The following is a 17,879-nucleotide window of genomic DNA, read 5'->3' as shown; positions in this document are numbered from 1 at the left end:
GAGTTAGGTGAGACCCTCCATTCATTATTTAGTTTCATACTTAGTTCCTTTTGGTTCGACACAATTTCAGATTCAAACAAACTCTCCTAAATCAAAGACAAAGGCAGCTTATTAGGTCTCATCACCTGGTGTCTGGAACCCTCTCCTCACTTTGGAGAGGCAGCCTTGGAGAGGCAATCTGCCTGCACCCTCCCTTGAGCCTTTGCAAAGTCTAGGCAACAGCGACGAGCTAGAGCGTTTTTCTTTAGTTCCAGTGCATTTAAACATACAGAGAGTGAATTCTACATATTGATCAATTCTTCTGTTTGTCTTTTCCCCCTTTTTGAGGACTAAATTACATCCAGGCTTAGTTTAGATTTTAGCCAAAATCATAGGTGAATATATGCTCTAAATTCAGTTCAAGAGAAGATTACAGAAAAAATAAACAAATACATAAGAGGTAAAGATAACTTTACCATAAAGGCGTATGTAAATTTGTGTTCAGTGAATTAATTAATATGTAGTATTCACTCCCTTAGTGAATTAATTAATATGTAGTATTCACCCCTTTAGTGAATTGATTAATATGAAGTCATTCGTAACTGTTATGCAACCAATTGTCAATTACCATACTGTGACATGCTCTGGCTTTTAGTCTGAGTGAGATGCCTGTTGTGAAAATCCCATCAGAAACCTCTGTCAGCATTAGTGACCAGTTCAGGTTTAATATTTTTATGGCTATAAATGGCCTGGCATACTACAAAGAGACCAACTCCAACCACTAGAACACAACAGCAGCAAATGTTAAACATATATAAGTAGAAAATAAGGGATTAAAGACTTCATACATTGCTTTCAGAATATAGAAGAGTATTTATGAAATCCAAGCTTAAACAGCCCTAGCTTCTCTAAAGCAGTTGGCATCATAACTTGGTTATATATGCTTGAAGTTTCAATAATAATAATAATAAAAAAAAGGAAGATAGTGTACAAATATGAACAATTGTTGAAAGGAAATAAATCATTAAAGATCAATTCAATTTAAGTTTATTTATACAGCACTTTACAACAAATGTCACAAAGCAGCTTTACAGAGACCTGGAAAAAAAACTTGAGATGGGGAGCCCATCCTCCTCTGGTCGACATCAGATAGCACAATAATTGAATTAAGAGAATATGGAAATTTGCTGTTAAGCCATAAAAGATGAAGGTGGGTGATATGTTAAAGTCCAGGCAGGTATGCATGGTCATTCAGTGAGATGAGGATGAATCCATGCAAAACCCCAGAGCAGGACAGCAGGCAGCAGGGTAGTGGAGAGAAGTGGTGGTACCAGGATTGATCGGTTGGAACTAGGCATCTCAATATATGGTTGGTAGGTAGGTAGAGAGAGAGAGAGAGATAGAAGAAAAGAAAAGAAAGGAGGGAAAACACGAGTTAGGAGAAGCGCAGCAACATTAGATGAGGGTGGGGGTTGGGGAGGGGGGGGGGGGGTAGTTGGGGGAAGGGAGTCCATGAGGTATGGTGGGAGTCATTTCACGGTGAGCAGAAAACACTAAAGGTTTCAAGCCAAATTAAAACATCTTAGAGAAAACAAGGACTGACTACACATTTATACTCAAAGGATTGGATACAATACATTTTCCTTCTCTAAACACAGGCCTCCTTTAGCATGGGACTGTACAAATGACACAGGCAGAAGTAATCAGGGTCATTACAGTAGAAACAGAATTGTGGCCAAAATACACTTGGAAAGAAACAGACTTATTTACCACTCAGATAATAAGGCCTTGAATGCACAGGATAATACAGCAGCCACCAAGCACAAGCATTCCAATCCATATGATGAGACTAGAGAGAATGACCAAAAACCTTTCCCAGTTAACCTTTCCCTGGTGTGTGAAAATGATAGGAACCACAATAATTGTAGCAATCAAACAAATTGTTCTCAGGCCACAGAGTCCTGGGTTCCTGAAAGGATGCCAAGGGTGCACAATGTTCTGGGCCATATTCCTCAGAAAGTGTTCAAAATAGCCCAGAGTTCATTTCTGTTCTGGGCACATCCCCAACCTAAAAGTCCATTTCTGTTCAAACTGAAAAAGCGTCCTGGATCAGATCTGATCAGATGGTGGGAAGCAAGCAACACAATCAGTCCAATGCCGCTGTTCAAATGATGCTGTGTCCAGACTTGTCCTGTTACAGTCTTTGCCCTTCAGAGTCATCGCAGGCAGCAAAGGCGGCGCTAGGCTCACACCTTATACTGTTGTCAACATAGGATGGAGTCAGGATGTTTACCAGCCGTTGCCATTGACTCTTCAGATGGTCATATCTTTTGATCACACACATCTTAAAATCCAAACAACAACAACAACAACAACAAGTGCCACTCCGGTCATTTGAAGAGAACTACACAGAATACATTGATCAAGTACATAAGGAGTACATACAGTCAAGCCGGAGTCTGCACACTCCTTTCACCTTCTCCACATTTCATTTTGTTTACACACTTATTCTACAATAGACAGTTCTACACAACTCCACACAATGACAAAGTCAAAGCAGGTTTTTAGACATTTATGGTAATTTATCATAAAATAAAGTAAAATCTCATATGTTCAAAAGTAGAAGAGGAAGAAGCCCTGAGAGGAACCAAGACTCAAAAGGGGAACCAGTCCTCCCCTGGTCAACACCGGATAGCACAACAAATGACAGAACAAGAATAAAAATCAACAAAAGAAACAATAGTGAATTTTAAGAGCTGCTGCAAAGGTGACATCAAGCCAAAAATGAGAGTGAGCAATGTGAAAGTGCATGCAGGTAAATAGTCATATGCACAGCTATGCAGTGAAGAGAGAATGACTCAGTATGAGAACCCAGAGCAGGACAGCATATCAGTGGGCAGCGAGAAAGAGGGGAAAGGAAAAACAAACAATAGGATTAGGAGGAGCGCAGCAAAATAGGGGGATTTACAGTGGGATTCTGACCCAGACGGTAGTCACCAGCACCCAACCTTGAAGGGACTCATGTCAGCAGCGAGCGGCTCAGCACAAGGGGAGAGAGAAGAAAGGAGAAAATGAAGAAAGGGCTTTTGGAGTAAGAGTAGACTGGTGTACAGCCAGTAAAAAAGCAGATTAGAAAGACAACAATAATGATCAAAACTGTAAACTGTAAAACTCCGTAATCAGAGCAGTACACAACAGTGTTCGTATGGAAACATGCTACAGCAGCACTGTGTCTGAGTCCCAAACAGCAACAGGAAGCTGCACTGCAAAAGATAGATAGACCTCAACTATGAGAGACAAAATGAGAAAATAAATTCTGAAAATCACATTGTCTGATTTTTAAAGAATTTATTTGCAAATAATGGTGGGAAATAAGTATTTGGTCACCTACAAACAAGCAAGATTTCTGGCTCTCACAGACCTGTAACTACTTCTTTAAGAGGCTTCTCTGTCCTCCACTCATTACCTGTATTAACGGCACCTGTTTGAACTCATTAACAGTATAAAAGACACCTGCCCACAACCTCAAACAGTCAAACTCCAAACTCCACTATGGTGAAGACCAAAGAGCTGTCAAAGGACACCAGAAACAAAATTGTAGACCTGCACCAGGCTGGGAAGACTGAATCTGCAATAGGCAAGCAGCTTACCGAGCTACCGTCAGTAACACACTACGCCGCCAGGGACTCAGATCTTGCAGTGCCAGACGTGTTCCCCTGCTTAAGCTAGTACATATCCGGGCGCGTCTGAAGTTTGCTAGAGAGCATTTGGATGTTGTGGAAGAGGATTGGGAGAATGTCTTATGGTCAGATGAAACCACAGTAGAACTGTTTGGTACAAACACAACTCGTTGTGTTTGGAGGAGAGTGAATGCTGAGTTGCATCCAAAGAACACATACCAACTGTGAAGCATGGGGGTGGCAACATCATGCTTTGGGGCTGTTTCTCTGCAAAGGGACTAGGACGACTGGTCCGTGTACATGAAAGAATGAATGGGGACATGTATTGTGAGATTTTGAGTGCAAACCTCCTTCCACCAGCAAGGGCATTGAAGATGAAACGTGGCTGGGTCTTTCAGCATGACAACAATCCCAAGCACACTGCCAGGGCAACAAGGAGTGGCTTCGTAAGAAGCATTTCAAGGTCCTGGAGTGGCCTAGCCAGTCTCCAGATCTCAACCCCATAGAAAACCTTTGGAGGAAGTTGAAAGTCCCAAAACATCACTGCTCTAGAGGAGATCTGCATGGAGAAATGGACCCAACATACCAGCAACGGTGTGTGCCAACCTTGTGAAGACACGTTTGACCTCCGTCATTGCCAACAAAGGATATATAAAGTATTGAGATGAACTTTTGTTATTGATCAAATACTTATTTTCCACCATTGTTTGTAAATAAATTCTTTAAAAATCAGACAATGTGATTTTTTTTTCTCATTTTGTCTCTCATAGTTGAGGTCTACCTATGATGTCAATTACAGACCTCTCTCATCTTTTTAAGTGGGATAACTTGCACAATTGGTGACTGACTAAATACTTTTTTTCCCCACTGTAGACAGCCACAGATGGACGGACAGCCAGATTTGTACACTGACAAAGACAGCCATCCAGACAAACAACCAGCCAGCGCTGCACATGCACAGCCAGACAACCAACGTTGCCCACAGACAGCCAGCCATCCAGTCAGCCACATGCAGTTAGGACATCTTAACAGTCAAATATGTAAATGACGGATAGAGTGGCTGTTTTGCAGGCTTTTTTTGTCGACGAGTGTATAGAACATGCTTGGCTAACTGGGTGTAATAGCTTCTGCCACTTTATGTTTGTGTTAAGCTATATAATATATTGTATAACTTTACCTAGTGGAAGTAAGAGTTAGTGTACAGTAGGGGTGTGCAATCTTGACAAAAACGCAGATAAATATTTTCTTGGATTTTGCAGACAATGATAATTAGACAATACTTTGCATCTTTCAAAATGTGTTTAGAAAAAGCTAGACCAATGCAAGACTTTTACACTTATTTATTTACTAAAATAAAGTAAACATAATACAAAAACTGCACGTTATTACAAATATTGACATTACAAACTATTTTACAAAATCTTTTTTTTACATTAAATTTATTTTACATTAATGTAATATATATTTTACACTGAAAATTACAATTTCAACTTCATTTCACTTAAACTGTAAATTGTGAGACTACACAGTTTCTTATAGAAGTATACAGGGGTCACACTTTCTGGCAGTGTCACATGGCAGAATGTCAATACTCTATTTCTATAAGAAACAGTGCAGTCACATAATCTGATAATGGCCATCTGTGACTGCACACAATAAATAATCTGCATAAAATGCAGATCTCAAACCATTTACTGAGGTCAAAGAATTAGACTGTCACAGATTACGGTCCAACAGCTCCTTGGTTGGTTTCGGCCTGTAGTGTTTTTTTAATTATATATAATCTTCATATTGAGCACAGTGGTCAGTTTGCAGATGGTGAAATATGAATGTCAAGCTGTCTTCAATTGCAACCGATTTGTGACCTGATTTGCAGAAGGAGAAACCTCTGTGTTTTCAAAGCAAAACCACCTCCAAGCTAATGATGAACCATGTCTAGCGACTAGCGAAAATGTGAACTCTTAAGGCGTGGTTTTGAGGGGTTTCTGCGAAGCGAGAGACCTACTCCATAATGTCTGCTTGCAGATTGTTATGACAACAATTGAGATATTATTGTAGATGATGCAGATCACACACCACTGGTCTATGGTCCATTTTTTCTGTGATTCGCATTTTAAATTATAAATCTTGTGATTTGTCAATCAGAGCAACATGATTTTAAAAGTGCAGTATAGGACTCAAAGAAAAGTACACAAAGATTACAGAGGCTTATTTGAAAGATTTCAATTGCAGAAGGTAGGGTTTCTGTAAAATGCTTTTCTGTACTATGAAATTTGAGCTATAGTGTTTTGTGGGTAATTTGAGAGATTGTTTTTCAGTTTTATTTCTTTCAGTGACAAATTTTCTGTACCTCGTGATGCACTTTGGAAAGTGACATGAGAATGGGACAGATGTGGATCAAGAGGTGTTTGCTGATCTCACAACCTCAAAGGACATCTGCTTTGTCATCCAGGATGACTGTGATGGTAATTATACGTTTCATGAATGGAAAAGATAATTACAGTATCGGCTTCTTACCACTTAAACAAATTAGAAGAGAAGAAATGTTGTTCAGCAGTTCAGCAGCCCAAGATGCAAAATCATCTTTAAGCCCTTAAATAAGATTTTCTTTTTGGATGTTTATGTTGATTTTGTGACATTTTTTATCTGTTCAGCTGAAAAAGAAGATTCTTCTCTCCAAGCTTGGAGGGACAGCAGTGCCTAATCTGTAGCCCGAATATGGGCTACAAATCCGTCACTGAATATCTAGCAGTATATCTGAAGCATTACAGGTCCAATATTAGAAACCAACATACCATATTAAAGCTTAGAATCTCTGCTTTTCATTGTTTTTTTCATTGATTGATTTTCATGCCATTTTATCTTTAGTTTATTTTAGAAAATATTTTCGGTTGCAAAATACCTTGCCTACTTTTATTTTAAATAGGATCAAAGAACTGGTTACACCATTTGACTCCTTTCTGTTTGAGTCCAATTAAAGTATGTAAATATATAATTGGCACCTTAAATTACATTACTTTTTTATAACTTAAATTGTTCACTAACTGTTTAGCATGAACAGTAGTGTTAATAGGGTTTCATTTAGATTCTAATTGTAATTTTATTTTAAATGTAAACTTCCATGAGACAGTATTTTATGATGCATGTAATTTGTATGTTTAAATGATAAATAAATAATATAAATATATTTATTATAAAAATCCCCCAATAGATGCCACTTACAAGCTCTATGGCCTGCCACAGAGTGAGTGAATGGGTACTTATTGAGGTTTTAAACCTTACTCCGCCATCGATGAATCCATCTGGAGATGACCAGGATATTGGCCCTCTGGAACCCATAGTTAACCATCATGACCATTACTATGTACAGCCAAATGTAGAGGTACTCTACAAATCAATCTCTCTCTCTCTCTCTTTGAAAACAATAGCTGTTATTTTACAAACTGAAATTAGAACTGAAAACAAGTCAATCCTGTTTCTTCATTGATGTTATGAAATAATTAATTTGGAATATGATGAAAACATGATTATATATTAAAATGCTTTTTCTGTGTCAATTTCTTGTCCTTTTGCTGTAGAAGTTGGTGTAACCAGTATCTGGTCTAAAATACTAATATTGTATAACAAAATGAAAAAAATTGGAAGCCACTGGCGGCCCAACAGCAACATTAGCCACATTAACAACCAGCTACCAGATGAGTTCTGGAAAGAGGCCAAAGCTCTAATGAACCATACTACTGACAGAGACCATACAACTAAAAATGCATGAAAAGTTGGAGTACAGGCAGCGACTGGTCCATAATTCTGGGACATCTACAGTCCTCTCTGTATTTCCCCCGAACGTTAATAAAATATTTTGGAAATTAAACATCATGAAAGAATTTGGTTTTGTGCAGTAAACTTTAGAAATTATTTGGCATCAATTTGTGTTTTTTTAGATACTTCAGGATTTTTTATTTTGGCACTGAAACAGTATCTATATTATTGGAGAAGTGGCCTGAAATCAGCCAGGGACCAGCAAGGACAGCAGTCATTAGCAGATGCTCCAGGTATGCTTGAGCAAAAATTATTATATAAAATTAATTTGAGAATTGCATTTTTTGCCTTTATCCATGTCATGTTTGGTGTTTAATGACTTTGCTCACAAATTGACAATTTAGTTATACAGTAGTTGACTCAAAGTCATTTCAGGATAAAGCCTGTTTTCTATCAAAACTAAAAAAAAAAGCCACATCAAAGCAAACTGAACTAAGAACAATTACAGTAACATTTGAAATACTTACCGGTACTTAAACATAGTTACAATGAGGAACAGTAGGTACAACCAGGAACTTTGTATAATTGTTAATATTTTTTAATGCATGGGAGTTCTGCAGGCAAGCTTCACCTACTGAATGCATTATTGTGCCATTAAAGATAATGTAAATATGAAATAACGTAATATACATATTTATCATCAGATGACCGTATAAGCCTTTCAAGAAATACACCTTTTTTTCTAGAAACTAATTCTAAGCCCCCAGTTGTTACTTCCTTGTTCCTCCTTGTACCTACACAAGTACCAGTATGAACCAGTAAGTACTTTATATGCACTAATTCATATGGGGTAGTTACACCATAATTACATTTGGGATTACTTTTTTGCAATATCCATTGCCATCTACAGACTGGGACAGTGATATGGCATCACTTCTCCTTTTGTAGTACATCTTGCCACCTCAGTCTCCTGGCAGGAAAAAAACCCCAGATGATCAGTGAACACCAGGCTACAGACCATCTTGTAAGGTTTCATAAAGCATGGCAGATCTTTATTGCAAATCATGGCTTTTTTTTTTAATTAGTAGAGTGTCTCTGATGTTACTGGTATTTGTAGTCTTGCAGGAGCCTGGATACGCACAGAGGCAGATGGACCATGTCAGCCATACCTCCTTGCTTTAGGATCCTCCCAGCAGGCCATCAGCAACTTCAAGGACAAGAAGCCTAACAGTAGTCCACCAGTAGTAATCTACCAGTAGTCTCAGTGAATCTAAATTCTAGGGGTTTCAAGCACTTGTATTTTTCCTTGTATAGAACAGGTGTTGCTCTTTTGATATGGAATACACTGTTATTTGAACACATCAGATATTTCTAAAAAGGGAGGGTGATTTGAGATGTCACAGGGAAAATAGAAGGATTAGTAGTAGCTCACAGCGTACACGGATTTGTGGTGGGGGCTGGAATATTTGTTTAAACCCAAGTTGATTCTTCTACAGTGACTGCACAACAAAGTCCAGTATGTTATAAAAAAAATTAATGGATTGGAAGATGAAAGAATTGGAATCAACAGACATCTGCCCTCTTCATTAGACCCCCTGCAATTTGCATATCGTCCCAACCGCTCCACGGACGATGCCATCACCACCACCCTTCATCTCTCCCTTACCCACCTGGAGAAGAAGGACACCTACGTCAGAATGCTGTTCATAGACTTCAGTTCAGCATTCAACACCATCATCCCACAGAACCTCACCAGGAAGTTAAGCCTGCTGGGCCTCAACACCCCCCTCTGCAACTGGATCCTGGACTTTCTGACAGGGAGGCCCCAGTTAGTCCGGTTCGGGGACAGCAGCTCCTCTGTTGTTCACCCTGCTGACTCATGACTGTGTTGCGAAACACAGTTCTAACAGCATCATAAAGTTCGCCGATGATACAACTGTGCTGGGTCTCATCAGCAAAGGCGACGAGTCAGCATACAGAGAGGAGGTGCAGCAGCTGACAGACTGGTGTACAGTCAACAACCTTCACTGGAATGCAGAGAAGACCAAGGAAATGGTTGTTGACTTCAGGAAATCAAGACCGGACCACTCTCCGCTTAACATCAACGGCTCCTCTGTGGAGATCGTTAAGAGCACCAAGTTCCTTGGTGTCCACCTAGCGGAGAACCTCACCTGGTCCCTGAACACCAGCTCTACAGCCAAGAAAGCCCAGCAGCGTCTCTACTTCCTCCGGAAGCTGAGAAAGGCCCGTCTCCCTCCACCCATCCTCACCCTCTTCTATAGGGGAACCATAGAGAGCATCCTAAGCAGCTGCATCACTGCCTGGTTTGGGACCTGCACAGCCTCTGACCGCAAGTCCCTCCAACGCATTGTGAGGACAGCTGAGAGGATCATCGGAGTCTCTCTCCCCTCCGTCATGGACATTTACACCACCCGCTGCATCCGCAAAGCAACCAGCATTGTGGATGACTCCACCCACCCTTCACACAGACTGTTCTCCCTCCTGCCATCAGGAAGAAGGTACCGCAGCATCCGGTCCAACACGACCAGACTCAGCAACAGCTTCTTCCCCCAAGCCATCAGACTCCTCAACACAACTCAACTTCTGAACTGATATCTTTCTGGTACATGTACACTCTCCCTCTCTCTCTCTCTCCAACCATTTACCCCAGGAAAAAAGGGGAAGCATTTTTGCACAAAGCATTGCACTAATAACTTTACTTTACTACCTCACTGGACTTGCACTTGTGTCTTGTATGCACTGTCTATGCTGCACCATGGTCCTGGAGGAACATTGTTTCGTTTCACTGTGTACTCCGTATGTAGTTGAAATGACAATAAAACCCACTTGACTTGACTTGACTTCTGGAGGGAGATGGGAGTACCCGTCCGGTAAGGACTATACACATTACTCTTCTCCACATTCGACCCACTCAACAATAGACTTTTCTTATTTTTATAGTTATAAAAATAAGTATAAGTATATAGTTTTATATAGTTTAAAAACACAAGAGGCAGTTTAATACCTTAAACAAAGACATTACAAGGTGGGAGGAAGATAGCAAAACTCTGCTTATAAACATAAAACAAACAGGGAAACATCAATTATAAAATTAGAAATCCAAAAGACCAGAAGAGCTAGAATCTAAAATGCAGAAAATTTTAAAAAGTTTTGAAATATTTTATAAGGATTTATACTCCCAATCACTAGCACCAAATGATCTACAGATTGATCAATTCCTAGACTCCTTAAAATTGCCCAGAGTAACAGATTAACAAAATGAAAGGCTAATACTCCTAATAGGAGTTGTATGTAGCCATTTCTATATTAAAACTGTTAAACTGTTAATGCCAAATTAAAATAAAGTGTGAAATTATGGGTCCAAAATATTAGTTTACAGTGTGTAGTTGGAACAAGACAAAATCAAAAATCTTGTAACTTATATGGTTCTACCAGAGCCCCCACTATTGAATGTTATTAATTATGAACAATTCTAGAAATGCAAGACCACAATCTGACTTACACCTCTGTAAAGTAGATCATTTAATTCGAGGTTGTTTACCATTCCAAATACACAAGGATAGTAACTTAGAGAGTGTATTCCAATATTTTAGGGAGGGGGAAAAGGTATCAAATAACTATAGAAATTCAGTCTAGGCAAATAGTTCATTTTTACCACTACGTTCCTGGCGTGCAGCACGATAGGCAAGGCCAATAGAGTGTATGAATTTCAATTTGTTTTAGTGTACCAAATCTTTGAGGACCGTCATACTCAGAGGGATACAAGTCTACACCCAAATACCTAAAGTGTACCACCACTGGAACATAAGTGGGTAGCATGCTTTGGTCTAACTGAAAATGTATGGGAAGAAGTGAAAATTTATCCAAGTTTATCTTGTGGCCTGACATTTCAAAATCAATAAATAAACTAAGCAGAGGTGGAATTGATGATTTATCTAAAAAGAACAAAACATTGTTGCATCAAAGGAAATATGTTGGGATTTCTTTACTATAATGGGGGAGCTAGGCATAAAATTTGTGCCACTGCTTGAGCTACGGGTTCCAGCGATATAGTGAAGAGGGGGTCTGACAAAGGGCACTCTTGACATGTGTGTGCTTCAAGTTTAAATTCAAGGGCAGATACTTGCGGTCTACGTCATTTCTGCCACAAAGCAAATGCAATAGAATTATTCCTAATGAATCCTTTCACCGCTGCCCACAAAACTCTGATCGTCCCCTGAACCCTGATAAAACACAATTCGATTCATTTACTCAATTGAGAGCCGAACTCATTGTGTAGTAAATAGGTGTTCAAGGCACACAGCCATAATTTGTAGTCATGTTTATCCCAGTAACAAATACTATCGTGGTCTGAGAAAGACATTGGGCAGATACTTAACGTGTCTATCCCTGAAAGAACAGTGCAGTTTCTCTTGTGGAGAAAAGAAAAAAAAAATGTTGCTTAGTGCTCGGATCAAGATGCTGCCAGCAGTCGAAAAAAGACAAAGACAAGGCGGTAATACATTGCTTAAGTTCTGAGCTAGCGGTCAGCTGACTGTGAGAAATATCACACCCTCATCTGTCTAAATGAAGATTTAGGAGTTAGTGGTGGGAGCGGATATGAATACAAAGATTTGTTAGATAATCTAACAGAAAAGGGAAACCCCCTAAAGCAGTTTTCTGGCATTACAGTTACAAACCATACAGGGTGTCGATACTGCAGGGTTCGTCTGAGATACTATGAGTAACTACTTTTTAATACAAGCAAAGAAATGACTGAACAAAAGGCTATAAAATTGAGTAAATCAATTACCTACCCACTGTCCAGGTCACGAACCTGACTGGTGTAACTGGGAAGGGCCAGTCAGTCCTGAGCGGTGTCCAGAAGCGTGCAGCAGTGCTCCTTCAGGGCCTCGCTGCATCGGGAAGAGAAGACTGGAGAACGATGGTCCAGAAGCTGCCTGGCAACATCCAGGACACGGGCACCTGGAAAACAGGAGACCATGAAGTTACTCTTTTGGCTCCGATACTTTTAAGTATTTTACAGAAGACTCTCCAGCAGTGAGAACACTGAGGAGTTGTCCGCAGGTGAAGTCGAAGAACCGATAACCTCAAACCAGTTAGCAGAGGAAAAAGAGGAGACGAAAACCCTCTGTGTCCGCCATGCCGGTAGTGCTGGAATTAAGACGGACGTGTTGGAGAACTCCTCCTCCGTCTGTGGAGTTTGGATTGCCTCTACAACAGCAGCGGTCGGTCAAGCTTGACGACCTCCTTGCAGAGCGCCTACAAGGCGTTCCTCCGAGCTCGCTACGTTTCTAGAGAGTAAACACATTCAGAAACAGCTACTAGAACAGCAGTTGGTGTGATGTGCAGAACCCACCAAGGCCCCAACTATCAAGGTGATTTCAACAATTTTCTCCTTCACCATGATCCAATCGTCGCTCTGTATGGAGTGTACAGAGTCTGTTGGCACTGAAAAGGCTACTTGCACCATGGAATGACTCTGCCCAAAACCAAATTGGAGAATTAAGTGTTCTAAGACCTTCGGACACTTGGATCCCTGTTCGGATAACCTGGATCCCTTTGATATGGAGTCCCGTCTCCTCCAGTGTGTTCTAAATTCGTAAGGCAACCAATTGTAATAATTGGCTTACAGACACCTCGGGTACAGAGTCTCGGAGTCAGTAGAGTGCCTGAATTGACTCTGAGAACCCTGAGAATCAAAATATTCCAACACAATATCCTAGAATTTTCCAATTTAAAACAAATCTGGTTCCCGAGAAATTCCCAGTTCAGACAACTGTGAGAATGAAATGATCTTAAGGCAATGCACATCTTCGTCCTTCGAGTCCGGATCGCTGCAAAAAGTCAATGTGAAAATTAAAATATCAAAAGGGATCCGGGTTAAAGTAACCTGAAGGTCTAAGAATACGGCGTCCCGTCTTCTCCAGTTTATTCTAAATTCGTAAGGCAAGCGGTCTAATTAATTTACACAGTCACCTCGGGTACAGTGTCTCGGAGTCAGTAGAGCGCCTGAATTGACTCAGAATCACTCATTGGGATGTCGGCGGCCGCCTCTGTCGGTTTCTGATCCTGTCTCTGAAAACTCTGGACTCCAAAAATATTGGGATCTTTGTGGAACCTCAAACTGTGGTATTCGGATTTGCTTCTCCACAAATATATTCTCCTCTGCTTATATTGCTTGAATGTAAAGAACAAAACACTCCTAGCTTCAAAAATTGGGTGAACAACTTGATGCAGTTTATAGAATAATAAAAAAAATCGGATACTCTTTGGCTGGCTGCAGTGATGAATTTAATACTACTTGGCAGGTTGTCTTGACTTAAATAGACTTGATTAATCGGCTGGTTAACACCCGGTTTGAACTATTTCACTATTTACATTTACTCTCTTTTACCCTTTGCCTTCCCTTGGGCACTTGTATGTGCTTTATTATCATATTACCTGTATTTTTATTAAAGACTTTATAAAAGTTCAAATTTGACCCAAATGTGGCAAGGGTGTCTAAGGTGGGGGACCTCAGGGGGCTGTTTTCACAATTAGTGCTTTCTGTATGATACAAATGTGAATAAATAGACCTTAATTAAAAATGTAAGAAAAATAAATAAATAAATACAAGTCTCAGCTTTAGTCTTGAATCAACTCACACCAAGGACTTCCCTGGTTTAGACTGGTGGATGTTCTGTTCAGTGAATTTGTGGTACAGTAAACTAAATATAATGCTCACTGTTACCAGTGGATGGTACTCTCCTCATTACTATTCTTTTTATCTGAAGAGGAGCTGCAAAGCCACAACCATTACAATGTAAAAGACCTGATCCAAGTTGGACCACCAGCAAATTATCACAGTACTTGTCTGAGTCAAAAGAACAACACTAGACTGCAGTCAAGCCTGTAACAATGTACTCAAAGGGTACAACTGATCAGGAACTGTGTTACAAGAACAGCTACTCTATGGCATGGTCTGTGATCAATATACACCTGTGAAAATATCTGAAGACAACAAAGGAAAAATTGCTCTTTCTAAGAAGCCTGCATGTCGAAAACATTCACATCATGAGAAAACCTGCAGCTAAGCTCAAGCTGGAGAAAGTTAAGAGCTCTGTGTTTGGGATGGAAACAGGCGAGTTATGCTGTGGAATGCCATGTACAATTTAAGAGCAAGTGGAGTGTTGGCAGTTTATTCAGGTGTGCTCTCATTAGTGCGACCTTACTGTGAGGGTCTTATTTTGGGGGGCTGTAGCTGTGGAAAGCAAAAATCCTTGAGATCCGGTTCGAATAAACCGATGGTAAGCACACTAACTTTTCCCTCCATTAAAATAGTTAGGAGTCATGGGGTCCACTCTGGCGTTTACTGAGGATTACTCGGGTGCAGTCTGTGAACTTCCTGAAAAATAAGAGTCTAATTGTAAAAGCTACGGAGCGATTCTTGGCTGATGTTACCTCCATATTGAACAGTAAAATGTATTTGTTCAGTTACAGCAAGGGATTTTCAGTCATTGCTCAGTGAGAAAAGTACATGCATGAGAATGTGGCACCTTCCTCACCACATCAAAATACAGCAGAGAAAAATCAGAGAACCCTATTTGATAGGGAAAGGTGTGTACTAGAATAGAGCAACTTGCCTAAAGAATTCTGGATGGGCTGTAATGACCATTGCAGTAATTCGCAACAGGGGCTTCAATAGCTGTTTGAAACTCTGTACAACATGTTGACAGGACAAAAGCCTGAGAGAATGAAGCTAGAGTCAAAATGTTAAAAGGGAGTCTTTGTAGGGTATGAAAGAACAGTTGTTTTGTCAGATTCCACTTAAAACTGAGGGAGAGGGACATAGTACATGCCATCCAAAAAGAGATACATGCACAATAAGCACCTCAGTACTTAACTGACTGTGTCAGATATTAAAGATCAGACACTGACCAGAACCGACTACTGCTACAGGATCTGTAACGTACCACAGAGCTTTAAGAGGCAAGGAGTTCAACAAAATCACAGTTTTGGGTTGACTCTGAAAGAGGAGAGGAGTTCTCTCATTGAAAATGACAAATTTACTCTGACCCCCCTCCCAGAAGCTGAACATGCAGTGGTGGGAAGGTGGGTCTATGATTAAAAACAGTGTAGATGGATCTGAAATGTACCAAGTCTGATATGTTGCTAAGGATTACAGTCAAGCAAAGGGTGAACAGTCTGGAGGAACCTGAACATGTTGCATGATTATCTAGATGAAAATGGCTTTACACAGAACCCAGCTGACCATTGTGTCAGCAAGTATAGTAGACAATGATTATACCGAAAGAGTCCTGGACACAGGCCCCTGAAAAACAGGAGACTGCGGCGTTACTCTTTTCGATACTTTTAAGGGTTTTACAGTAGAATCTTCAACAGTGAGAACACTGGCCTCAAGGACGTAGCAGTCGGCCACGCTGACACCCCCAGGGTCTCTCCGGTGCGGGAGTGTAGACGACGCCCCTCTGTGTCCACCACACAGGTAGTGCTGGAAGAAAGACAGCCACGTTGATGGAGTTTAGACTGCCTCTACAACAGCAGCTGGATCTGCCGGTCAAGCTCGTTCTGGTCACCATGTTCAAGGGTAAACACAGAAAACACAAACAACTGACAGTGAGACAGTAACACAGGGAGCAGAGAGCACAACAGGACTACAACTGATAAAGAAGACAAAGCTAAAATGAAATACTATAAAGTAGGGATGTCGTCTTGTTCACAGCTACAAGTGATTGGTTTCAGAGTACATGTCTGGTCATTATATCACGATGCTAGCTACATTTTAATATCCAATTTCTATCTAAATTTGTTTGATCCATGACCAGATACGGAGTAAAACAAGAGTAAATACTGGTGATGCGTCTGATCAATGGAGACAGCTTAGAGCCCAGAAGGACTTCAAGACGGACGGCGAACTGGCCGATTTTCTCCTGAACAGGTGAGCACTGATCTTCAGCTAAGCTTAGCTAACCTCAGCAAGATCATTTAGAACAACCACTAGCGGGGATGAGCATTTTAAGTCATTTAAACATTCGAGTGCTTGGATTTATATTTAGTGGTCCGATTACAGCTGGGTTATCAAGATGATATTTGAGATGGCTAGTGCTAGGAAAAGCTATCCAGACTAGTGCTGGCTAACGCTAGAGAAGCAGATGGGCCACAGCAGTTTACTCCCTCAGCACCAAAGAGCGTGACAGATTTTTTTGCCAAATAAATCAAAAGTTTGACTATTTTGACTCAAATGTTTGTGATATGTTGAATGACTTCTAGCGTCCAAATCGAGTAACACTACTCATGCCCATTCCTAGCTACTAACGTGAGTGGTTTCTCCGTTGTAACTAATAAAATCCATATAGCTACACATTTACAACAGATTACTCGGATTTGTGCCTGAATCGGTGGATATGGTCAGATTTCACTTTCGTGATTTCATATTTTAGTAAAATGATGTGACTTTCCTGTGTACATGAGTTGATTATGGTATATATTTTTTTTAGCTTTGAATGTCCAAGCACGTCCAACCCTAGTTAGAGGCAGAAGATTAAGCACCTTTTCCAGTTTTGGGTGTTCAGGTGGAAGACTTTCAGACCGGTCTAGTATGTTTTCATCCTTTCATCAGTTCGGAATTATAATGTTGGTGGCGTACAAGTTCACAAATTTCATCTGTATAGAGAAGATCTAGCACATCTAGAAAAAGGGATTGCAGCTCTGGAGAGCACCACGGATGCCTCTGAAGCTCTAGAGAATAGTAATAAGCAATATTTACCTCAACATGAGACACAAAAATAGCAGCAATTAGTTTGATTCTTACACCTGCTGCTGCTTTATGGGGGGGTGGGGGTGCTAGGGGATAGTTCTGTTAAACTGAGCATGTTGTCAGGATCTGTAACTCAGTAACTCCAACTCTAGAGTGTATTTTAGGAGCAGTGGGCTTGATACTGCAGGGTTTGTCTGAGATACTATGAGGAATATTGATATTACTTTTCAATACAAACTGCGAAATTACAGAATAAATGGGTGTAATCAATTAAATCCTTCACCTGCCTACTATATTTACACTTACATTTAAGGCATTTAGATATATTATATACTGTTGCATGCTCTAGATCTTTAGGGGGAAATGGGAAGATGGAGAAACCTCTTCCTCAGTGTCAAATACAAGGCAAATGGGATGTCTAAGGAATTTCAGTTTTGGTCCTTTTCCAAGTACAACTGTAAAGGGGATCAAATTCTGGTAAAGCCAGTCAAGTCAAGTCAAATTTATTTGTATAGCGCTTTTTACAACTGTTGTCGTCACAAAGCAGCTTTACCTAATTAGTTCTTAAAGCGTTCTGAGGCAACTCCCAGGTTAGCTTTTCCATACGTAACCATTTGGCAATCTGCTTCAACCACATCCTTCTGGAAGGAATATCTGATTTTGACCAGAACAGAATACACTTT

The sequence above is a fragment of the Salminus brasiliensis genome, chromosome 16 (assembly GCF_030463535.1).
Source record: "Salminus brasiliensis chromosome 16, fSalBra1.hap2, whole genome shotgun sequence".
Taxonomy (NCBI): Eukaryota; Metazoa; Chordata; class Actinopteri; order Characiformes; family Bryconidae; genus Salminus; species Salminus brasiliensis.
The sequence above is the reverse complement of the archived record's forward strand: the minus strand, read 5'-3'. Positions refer to the sequence as shown.